The sequence below is a fragment of the Mauremys mutica genome, chromosome 1, assembly GCF_020497125.1.
Source record: "Mauremys mutica isolate MM-2020 ecotype Southern chromosome 1, ASM2049712v1, whole genome shotgun sequence".
Lineage (NCBI taxonomy): Eukaryota > Metazoa > Chordata > Testudines > Geoemydidae > Mauremys > Mauremys mutica.
The window spans coordinates 118,407,446-118,419,046 of NC_059072.1; the positions used below are offsets into that span (position 1 = coordinate 118,407,446).

Here is an 11,601-nt window from a genome sequence, read left to right on the forward strand (position 1 = left end):
ACACAGCTTCATAAATTTATGATTGGGATTATATGAAGGGATCACCTGTGATAGTAGAGGACTGGATTCAATGTTCCAGGGACTTCCAGTTTCATGTAGACCCAAGATTTTGATTCAGCTTATTAGGCAGAAGACCCAGATGGAAAGTTTGAATCCAGCTCTGAAGTTCACCAAAGTTCAGAGTTGTTGTAATCTGGGGTTTTTGGTTGAAGAAAGGTCAAGAAGACTGTGAAGGGGCAAAATTCAAAACTCTATTAGGGCCTGGTCAAAATGGGAAGATGTTAGTTTGCTGACAGTAAAGGAATATGAAGAGGCAAGCAGCAGCTGTTATGCTGATAGCAGAAAGATGCAACACATTTGAGCTGGCAACTGTTTTGGGACTTTACTGTAGCAGAACAAAAGGACAACTTGAAGGTACATGAAAACTCTTAACAACAAAAAAGGAAACAGACGTGTTTGATTCTCATTTACAAACTGGCCTGATCCCAAATAAAAACTAAAATGTAAATTGCTTTACATGAGCACAATATGTTAGAAAAAAATAAAATGAAATTCTGTACAGCGCTTTTATCTTGCATGGGTGACGAGCCAAATTGAACATTTCTGAGTGAGAAAAGTTGGACTGATATTATTTGCACCTCTCACCCTCCCTCATGGATTTATTCCAGGGAAGGTAGCATTAAATGTGGTCAAAGATTGTTCAGGGGATGAATTGCATCAGATTTCCCCTCTCCAGGAGCCCTAGCCAGCATTCCTCTATTCTGGGGTAGAACTGGATGGCTGTGAATCCCTGGCAGGGAGGTGATATGGAAGCTTTCTGAAAGGCCCATCCTCAAATGGGCTTTCTGCTGCCTGGGGCCCTGGATTATGGATGTCAGAAGCTACAATGTTGTGGGTATTAGAATCCACTGTTAGGATCTAGAGTTAAGATTCTCCCCATTGTACAGGGGCAATTTGCAAAATTTTGATCAAGATCTTGGTTCAGATTCTGGATACCCTGCAAATTCAGGATTATTTGATTCTGGGATTTTGGTGCAAGTTTCTCTGTATCAGCAGTGGTTCTGAATAAAATGAGAGATTTAAGCCTTCACTTTAGGAATGAACTAAAGTAAAATCTTTTCTTGGAATTTGACAATGGATTAACTTTCAGTTGTCTGAAAAAATGTAATACGTCCCTGGTTATCTGGGTTTCTTGGAGACCCACTGTGGAAATTGGCTACTATCATAGAATTTCTGCCTAATTTGTACAAGGGAGTATTGGGAATTTTTTTTTTTACTTTATAAATTGGAAATTGCTATTATTGATAAGGTGGTTGGGCAATTGGTTTTATAGTTTATATAAAAAGTAATATATATATATAAAATAAGAAATATAACTTATTTGTATATATATTATAATATAAACATAAAATGAAATACTTTTTATTTTGAAATATATTATAATATTGAAATAAAAAATTGAATCATTCCATGTTGAAGCACTTTTTCTAAACAAAATTTTGTCAAAACAAACCATTAGATTTCAAATAATTGTCATTTTCTTATGGGGGGAAAAATCATTTGGAAAATTCTAATAGGTTTTTAGATTCTTAGCTGCTATGATGATGATTGCAGCATGCATAGCCTAATCAGTGGACAGACTCCCATTGGCTTCGGGTCAGGCCCTTTCTTGGATATTTCCCAAAATTCTTGTGTAAATATACTCTGTAAATGTGGTAAAGGGACTTTGACAAGGTTGGCAGCTGCATAATAATAAAAACCCCACCTACTTTCAGAAGTGCCAAAGTTTGTGGATGGGTTGTCTACTTCGGCCTGAGATTTAAACGTAACTTCAGCTCTTGTGCTGGGTGAAATGATAATTATTTCACTATAATGCCAAGCGATGTGGCAGAATAAAGTCAAGGTGTGTGGGTGTGGAAGGATTTTAAAAGGACATGGTCTACTTTGTTTAGGACTAAAATTTGTGTTTTGGAAATGTTTTATAAAGAACTGGAATAGAAAAGTTTACTATGATTTATTATTTCAGTAAAAACATAGCATCACCAGAAGCAGGGGCGGCTCTAGACATTTCGCCGCCCCAAGCACGGCGTCATGCCGCAGGGGGCCCTCTGCCGCTCGCTGGTCCACCGGAGCCGCGGGACCAGAGGACCCTCCGCAGTCATGCCACCGAAGGCACCCTGCCTGCTGCCCTCCCGGCGACCGGCAGAGCGCCCGCCCCGCGGCATGCCGCCCTAAGCATGTGCTTGGGTGCTGGGGCCTGGAGTCGCCCCTGACCAGAAGGAGCTGCCACAGATAACCTGACAAGTTCTGTTTAATGGAACATGTAGTAACTAGTTCTTGGAGAAATCTGTGATGTAAGCTGTGGTGCAGTTTTCTTTGGCAGTTCTTCCATAACTCTTTGGGAATAATTTCTGCTACACAATATATCCATAGCAGCAAACTAAAGCATTACAATTATAGATTCCTAGCACTGCAAAAGGCTGACATCATCATTGTAATTATTTTAAAATCAATAAGAGCATGATCCAGAGCCCTCTGAAGTCAGTGAAGAGAATTCTGATGACTTCAGTGGACTTTGGATCAGGCCCTATGTGAATGCTAGTAGGGTGCCAATCTTGCAAGTATTTTAGTAAATGGGCCTTGGGCTCCTAAATCACTTAAGCACTTTTGGAAATCCCGCCCCAAGACTCTTACCTCCCGCTTTTGTAATGTGATGCTTACATTGGCTGTATCATATTGTAAAGGCATGTTAATTTCCAACCTTGTATCACTGCCTAGGTCTCTTTCAGCATCACTGCTTTCTAGGTTTCTCTTCTCCCTGGGGTATAAGTTTTTTGTATTATTGTATTAATGGTAGAATCTTCACAGTGCTAAAACAACAAAACAAGTGCAGACCAATCTTTTCGCCAAACTTAAATTTTTCTGATAGGTCAGTTGTAATTTCTGAAATGGCAGCTCCAGCATAACTACCATCGTGCACCGCCTCATGTAACTTCTTTTCAGCCAGTATGTGCCTGCCTTTTGGTTACGCCTTTGTTTCCTGTTATGTAGCCAATTTTCAGTTGATTGAGATGTAATTTCCTCCTATCCACCACTTTTTCAAGGCACTTGCTGCATCTGTAACAATATATTATGTGGAAGTTTGTCAAATGATTTCCGAAAATCCCAGGAAATGCTGTTCACATGATCCCCTTTACATATACCCTGCTGCTCTACATACACTCCATGGTGCACCGTCGTTGATGTAAAATACTGAATCATAGCAGGTCCGATCCTTAAGGGTCTTGAAAAAAGATCCATGTTCTTTATCTGTGGTACTTATAAGACTCCCATTACCACACGTTCTGAGCATCTCACGCTATCCATGTGACACAGGGAAGTACTACTAGCCGTATTTTACAGATGAGAGACTGACCAGTACAAGGACACACAGGGAGTCTGTAGCAGAATTTCATGACAAACCCAGCCCAAGATTTTAAAAAGTGAGTGATTTTTGGAGTGTCTGAATAGTTGGAGGTTTCACCTAGAACACCTTAAAAGGGTCCTGATCTTAAACTGCTGTGTACCCTCTGCAATAAAGTCAGCCATTTTTAAGGGGGCTCAAGTGGAGCAAACAAAGATAGACACCCAAAATCATGAGCAATTTTTTGAATATCTTAGGCCAAGATTTCTCAAAAAGTTTACTGAGGCTCCCATATCTTCGAGCGAAACACACGGTCAGTTTTTATGCAACCTTAGGTTGATATGTGGTCTTGGACCAGCCAAAAATTGTTAATGGTTTTGGATGAGTTTCACTTGGAATTTTTGGGGAAAATATCTCAAAGCGAATCTCAAAAAGGGGGCAAACTCAGAAGAAAGTGAAAACAGGAAGGAAAAATGTCCTGTGAACAAAACTTACCAACTTTCTCACAAGCGATTTGTTGAAGAATATAAAAACAGTGGATGAAATTGAACTGCAATGTAAGCCCACAAACTAACATTAGGTATGAATTTGGCCTGTTGTGTTTAGAAACAATGTGCCAATACTATTTATCGTACTATGCTACATAGTACTAGAACGTTACATCTTAGTACATCCCAGAGTTACAGCAGTAATATCATACACACAATACAGAAAGCAGCCCTAATAATAAACTACTAAAACCAGGTTGACATGCTTGTATTACTGTACACCGTGCAGGGTAGAGAGGAAAACATCAGAAAATAACACCCCTATGTATAGACTACCAAAAAACCCTGCACAGTTGTCAGTATCTGCAGGATAGTACACATTGTGTGTAACTGCAGGGATTCTATTAGCAGTATCCTTCTGAGAAGCTTTGGTTCCACAGAAAGCATAGACAACTGGAAAACCCCCCAAAACTCTCACTATTTTGTCCGAAAGGGCCTGGGGACATACCAGGAAATTACACACGTTAGTTTAACTTAATTTTAAAAAGCAGGCTATTTGAGCAGCTTGATTAATGATGGCCAACCAGGTTTCAGGAAAAGGAACTCGTGTCTAATTAGCCAGTTGGAATCTTGAAGGGGATTTCTGCCACCATATATTCCCACTACATTAAGCAACAGCAAATTGTCTAATATGTGATATTTATGGTAGGAAAATATTTGGTCTATCAATCCTGCAAACTTCCTTTTCATGACAAAGTGAAGCTCCTGGCTTTTTAGAAAATTCTTCACAAAATGTAAGTTTATTCACAAGTAGGCTTTTTAACATTCAATTTTATTTTCACCTTTAACGCTCTCCCAAAAACTCTTTCAGAAGGTTATAAAACAGGTATCAATCTTTGTAGTTATTCCAGTCCCTTGGCAGGCAGCTTTTAAAAAGTGTTGACCCGTAGGGTTTTTCGAATTAATAAGCTTTGTACATAATGTGGTAGCTCTTTCAAAGAGTAGGGATGTACAAGTATTTAATCCTCTTTTAGGGATTTGGATTCAGTGAATAAGATTTTCCAGGACCACAAAGAGAAAAGTACAAGATGCAATGGTTCATCTGAAAGAAGAATTTTTGAGATGAGGCCCATAGGTTCTTGGTAGGTGAAAAAATACAGTCTGATATTATTCATTGTATGGATGATGGATTTATTGCCAGTACACATCAATGTAGATGACCAACATTTAATTCCATAAGGGAATATATCAGAGAGTACTAATTTGTATTTAAGAAAGCAGAAACAAAAACCCCCCCACCCAGTGAAGAGATTCAAGGATGCTCTTGCAGAGATAGGAGTGAAATAATTCCTTTGTGACTGTTATGTTTGTTTTACTGCAACGCCTTATATCTGGGTTTCTGCTGGAGACAGCTGTCATTTTATTTTTTTATTTGGGGGAAGCCTGTTACACAGAGGCATACTAACCTCTCCATGAGGGAGAGCATACTTTTGTTCGTTGTTTTCCTTTACTGAGGAATAAGTTACTTAGACTGAAAGTATATGTAGGATTACCATATGTCCAGGTTTTCCTGGACATGACCTCTTTTTTGGAAGTCTGCTCAACATCTGGGTGGATTTTTGAAATAAAAGTCAGTCTGTGGGTTTTGCAGAGCAGACATTGCAGCTCAGAAAGAGCACTGATTAGTCCACTTCCTGATTTGGTTCCTCCCCTGCATCTGTAGCTGATTGGTGCATTCCCCTGCAGCCCTGATTCCCAGCTCTGGGAGGAGGTCCTGCAGGGAGGCTGACTGACAGCTGGTGCTGGGTCTTGGGTTGGCACTAGATGCCCTGCCATCATAACAGGGAGCGACTCTGCCCTCTACCGCAGTGAGCAGCCCATCCAGCTTCCCTCCCTTTCCCATCTCCCCCCGCCCCCGTGTCCTCTTTTTGGGAACCTGAAATATGGTAACCCTAAGTATATGGGTTGCCCTATGTGTGTGGAAAACATAACAATATTGTTGTTTTGAGTTTTGTTTATTAAAGACTAACACACATTATATTTAATCAAACCTATTTTGTCACCATAGTTCACCGGCTGGTCATTTAAAGAAAAAGAAAAAACAGGCCAAAGCATGCTGTACTTGTTGCCTGAAGCTGCACAGTTAAAACCTTTAATAATAATGCTTTCAATTGCTTTTTCTTTTTAATTCCCATAATTGCCAGATGCTCTGCTGCACATCAAAGGAATTTTGGTTTTAAAAGGAATGGTGAGTGCTATACACTCCATTTCATAGAATCATAGAAGGGACCTGGAGAGGTCATCTACTCCAGTGCCCTGCATTCATGGCAGGACTAAGTATTATCTAAACCATCCCTGACAGGTGTTTGTCTAACCTACTCTTAAAAATCTCCAATGATGGAGATTCTGCAACCTCCCTAGGCAATTTATTTCAGTGCTTAACCACTCTGACAGTTTGGAAGTTTTTTCCGAATGTCTAAACCGCCCCTGCTGCAATTTAAGACCATTTATGTCCGGTGGACATAGTGTACGTAGATTTCCAGAAAGCCTTTGACAAGGTCCCTCACCAAAGGCTCTTACGTAAATTAAGCTGTCATGGGATAAAAGGAAAGGTCCTTTCATGGATTGAGAACTGGTTAAAGGACAGGGAACAAAGGGTAGGAATTAGTGGTAAATTCTCAGAATGGAGAGGGGTAACTAGTGGTGTTCCCCAAGGGTCAGTCCTAGGACCAATCCTATTCAATTTATTCATAAATGATCTGGAGAAAGGGGTAAACAGTGAGGTGGCAAAGTTTGCAGATGATACTAAACTACTCAAGATAGTTAAGACCAAAGCAGATTGTGAAGAACTTCAAAAAGATCTCACAAAACTAAGTGATGGGGCAACAAAATGGCAAATGAAATTTAATGTGGATAAATGTAAAGTAATGCACATTGGAAAAAATAACCCCAACTATACATACAACATGATGGGGGCTAATTTAGCTACAACGAGTCAGGAAAAAGATCTTGGAGTTATCGTGGCTAGTTCTCTGAAGATGTCCACGCAGTGTGCAGAGGCGGTCAAAAAAGCAAACAGGATGTTAGGAATCATTAAAAAGGGGATAGAGAATAAGACTGAGAATATATTATTGCCCTTATATAAATCCATGGTACGCCCACATCTCGAATACTGTGTACAGATGTGGTCTCCTGACCTCAAAAAAGATATTCTAGCACTAGAAAAGGTTCAGAAAAGAGCAACTAAAATGATTAGGGGTTTAGAGAGGGTCCCATATGAGGAAAGATTAAAGAGGCTAGGACTCTTCAGTTTGGAAAAGAGAAGACTAAGGGGGGACATGATAGAGGTATATAAAATCATGAGTGATGTTGAGAAAGTGGATAAGGAAAAGTTATTTACTTATTCCCATAATACAAGAACTAGGGGTCACCAAATGAAATTAATAGGCAGCAGGTTTAAAACAAATAAAAGGAAGTTCTTCACACAGCGCACAGTCAACTTGTGGAACTCCTTACCTGAGGAGGTTGTGAAGGCTAGGACTATAACAATGTTTAAAAGGGGACTGGATAAATTCATGGTGGCTAAGTCCATAAATGGCTATTAGCCAGGATGGGTAAGAAGGGTGTCCCTAGCCTCTGTTCGTCAGAGGATGGAGATGGATGGCAGGAGAGAGATCACTTGATCATTGCCTGTTAGGTTCACTCCCTCAGGGGCACCTGGCATTGGCCACTGTCGGTAGACAGATACTGGGCTAGATGGACCTTTGGTCTGACCCAGTACGGCCTTTCTTATGTTCTTATGTTCTTATTTCTTCTTGCCCTATTCTGAGAGGTTAAGGAGAACAATTTTTCTCCCTCCTTCTTGTAACAACCTTTTATGTACTTGAGAACTGTTATCATGTCCCCTATCAGTTGTCTCTTCCCTCTTAGGTCATGTTTTCTAGAACTTTAATAATTTTTATTGCTCTTCTCTTGACTTTTTTACCAATTTGCCCACATCTTTCCTGAAATGTGGCACCCAGAACTGGACACAATATTCCAGCTGAGGCCTATTAGCACAGAGTAGAGCAGAAGAATTACTTCTTGTGTCTTGCCTATTACAGTCCTGCTAATACATCCCAGAATGTTTGCTTTTTTTGAAACAGTGTTACACTGTTGACTCATATTTAGCTTGTGATTGACTGGGACCCCCCAGATCCCTTTCCACAGTACTCCTTCTTGGGCAGTCATTTCCCATTTTGTATGTGTGCAATGGATTGTTCCTTCCTAAGTGGAGTACTTTGTATTTGTCCTTATTGAATTTAATCATATTTACTTCAGACCATTTCTCCAGTTTGTCCATCTCATTTTGAATTTTAATCCTATCCTCCAAAGCACTTGCAACCCCTCCCAGCTTGGTATCATTCACAAACTTTATAAGTGTACTTTCTATGCCATTATCTAAACAATGGATGAAGATATTGAAGAGAGCTGGACCTAGAACTGATGCCAGTGGGACCCCACTTGATATGCCCTTCCAGCTCGACTGTGAACCACTGATAACTACTCTCTGGGAATGGTTTTCCAACCAGTGATGCACCTACCTTATAGGAGCTCCATCTAGGTTGTATTTCCCTAATTTGTTTATGAGAAGGTCATGTGAGACAGTATCAAAAGCCTTACTAACATCAAGACCTCTTTTTCCCCCCCATCCTCAAGGCTTGTTATCCTGTCAAAGAAAGCTATTAGGTTGTTTTATTTATTCTTGACAAATCCATGCTGTTACTTACCAACTTATTATTTTCTAGGTGTTTGCAAATCGCTTCATTATTTGCAATCAATTAATTATTTGCTCCTCTTTGATTCCCGTACAAATGACAGCCTAAATTCTATGAGTCTGTCTACGCTGTGCACATACTCAAGTGCTGGCCCATGTACATACTCATAAGTGCTCCCTGCCGCAGATGCCTACATTCTGCTGTGCTGGAAATGGGTATAACATTGTGTACACATGTATACCCGCTTCTACGCTGCCACTGTGGTTATGTGACACTAGTGCTACTATTTCAGGGGCAGTATTCCAGGGTTCTGTGCGGACAGGGAGATACTCTAGGAACTGCTTTGCGTCCCCAGCCTCCCGCATTTGCTGATGGCAGTTTCTGATCACTGTTCCCTCTCTTATTCCCTGCGAAACTGGGTTAAAGACATGGAGCACTGAGGGGATGATCTGGTTCTGTTCCTACTCCTGCTCCTTACTGTGGGACAAATGGCAATGCAATGAAGTAGGTGATTGGTCAGATGTTGGATGGAATTTAGGCAGAACTGTTGATACATCAAAGATGGTTGAACATGAGGATCAATGGCAATTCATTCAGCTCACGTGGTGTAGATATGGTGAATGCCAGCATTGTCATGTTAGGCTCTTGGGTGGATTGGCACTTCGGATGCAGAAGAACCAGCATGGTGTGGTGGGATCACATCTTTTTGGAAACCCGGGCTGACCAGCAGTGGCTTCATAATTTCTGAATGAGAAAACAGACCTTCATGGAGCTGTTTGAAGAGCTTGCACCAAACCTTCAGAATACTGGGATCCTTGCCAAAAGGTCTATTTCCATTTTGGTTGGTTGAGCACTTGGGTTTCCCATGAGTTTATATCAAGATTGCTTTTCTTCATGTTGGCTCTGAAGGTGTCTTTTAAACACTTTTTTTGCCCATCCCTTGAATGTTGGCCATGGCTCAGTTGTGAGACCATAAACTGCTTTGGGAGTCAATTTTCCTGGCATTCGAAGAACATAACCAGCCCAACAGAATTGATGGCAGATTATCATAGCTTCAATGCTGCAGGTTTTGGCTTGGGACAAAACACTGACGTTGGTGCATCGGTCATCCCCCTTGATTTGAAGGATGTTGCAAAGGCACTGTTGATGGTATCATTCAAGAACCTTGAGGTGTCTACTCTACTCCATATGACCATATGAGGTGTCTACTCTACTCCATATGACAGGTTTTGGCCCAGTACAAGAGAGCAGGGATAATAATGGGCTGTTACACAAGAAGCTTGGTCTGATTCCTGATGTCACGATCTTCAAAGAAACATTTTCTCAAGCGGATCATGTCTTGTACAGCTGCTGGAAATGCACATGAGGGAATACTGGCACATATTTGTGGAGGGATATACAGCGTTCTGAGTGTTTTGTTCCTCTGTAGCTGAAGGTCATTACTTATTTGTTCCTGTGGCATTGCACACACTAAAGACAATTATGACCATGCACCTCCACTGGGTTATCACCTTAGGGTTGGGTTTGTGCTGTGAAGGTTGGTGGCTGAGTTGTATGTTTACAAAACTCTGTTATCAGGAGCACTCAAGGTTTCTTAAGGACTAAAGTCACTGGAAAAACTCGCTGTCTTCAGTCAGGCCTTAACAGAGGATGAGGGAAATTCTGAGAGGGCATCTGCTGTCTCTATGGCTAGTGGGAGGGGAGGGTAGGAAAATTCCAGAAAGTGAGAGTGAACAAAAAAGTTAAGTAAACTTTTGATCTTCTAAGTGGCTTTGTAAACAGGTTGGACTCACCCCTGCGGCGCCTCCTGCTGGTTGCTCTCCGTATTTAGCTCAGTCCAGCCCTGGAGCACCCTCTGCAGGCCGGTGATCCACCTGTTCGTAGGCCCCCGTGTCCCTCCCTGGACCCGGTGCCCTTCTCTCTGGGGTGCTGCCCCCTGGCAGTAACCCCTTTCCTAGTCTGTCTGGGTTTCCCCTTCCTTGGGAACCCCCCACCCTACTATCCCCACTTCGCCTCAGTAGTGGCTACTGCCCAGTCCCTATTTAGCCCCCGTTCGCTGGGGCGGACTGCAGTATCCAGTACTCATCATCGGCAAAGGAGGGTTTGGACCTGCTGCTTTGTCCTACCCTTAAGGTGCCCTCTGCAACCTCCCAGTACCTTCTGCCCTCTGCTAGGCCGCAGCCTGGGGCTTTCCAGACCAGAGCTCCCCCGCTCCTTAGCCTGCCCCCGGCCCTGCTTCACCCTAGGTACCTTGTCTCATCTACTAAGCAGCCAGGCCCATCTCTCTCTATCACCAGAGTGAGACTGTCTGGGCTCCTGGCTTCCCTGCCTTCTATAAGGCCCTGCTCCTCAGTTTGGGGCATGGCCCCCAGCTGCAGCCATTTTCCTAATCAGCTCAGCCCTGTCAGGCCACTTTCTAACCCCTTAAAACCCCGGAGCAGGGATCCACCCTGCTACAGGCTTGATTTGAGTTCTTGGATGAAGTTTGATTTGGTTCTTATTTTATCTGTACTAGCCTGATTGTTCCTCTCTAAAATGTCATAACTCATTGCTTAATTCACAGATCCTTTCAGATAGAATTATTATGTTGCTATTGTACAGCACCTTGCACTTGGAGGGTCCTTCTTGCAGAGATGGCAGCAATTACCATGGCATGTACAAATAACAAATGGTAAGTTCTAATTTTCTAACCACACAAATGCCATTGAAATGAATAACTGATTATTTTGGTTAAAAGCTTGGAAAAATTTGTTTTGGATTGAACCAAAATTTTTCTTAACAAAGTGAAAAAACAAAAAAAAATTCCTTTTGGATTTTTAATTTTTTTTTCTATTCAAACTAGTTGCCAAGTTTCAGTTAACCCAAATCTGCATTTTTGGACCTAAAAATTATTAGTATGAAAAACTTCACCCTGCTCCAGTCTGAATTCCTTAGTCAGCTTTGCAGATTGCAA

General features: G+C 41.6%; 1 long non-coding RNA gene across 1 annotated transcript in view; it reads left to right on the forward strand.

The window, feature by feature from the left end:
- LOC123353088 overlaps window positions 1–11,318 on the forward strand; it is a 124,774-nt gene extending 113,456 nt beyond the window's left edge. Inside the window, exon 3 of the long non-coding RNA XR_006574393.1 lies at window positions 11,212–11,318. This is a non-coding gene — a long non-coding RNA (uncharacterized LOC123353088). The remainder of the gene's footprint in view (window positions 1–11,211) is intronic.
- The last annotated feature ends 283 nt before the right edge of the window (window positions 11,319–11,601 follow it).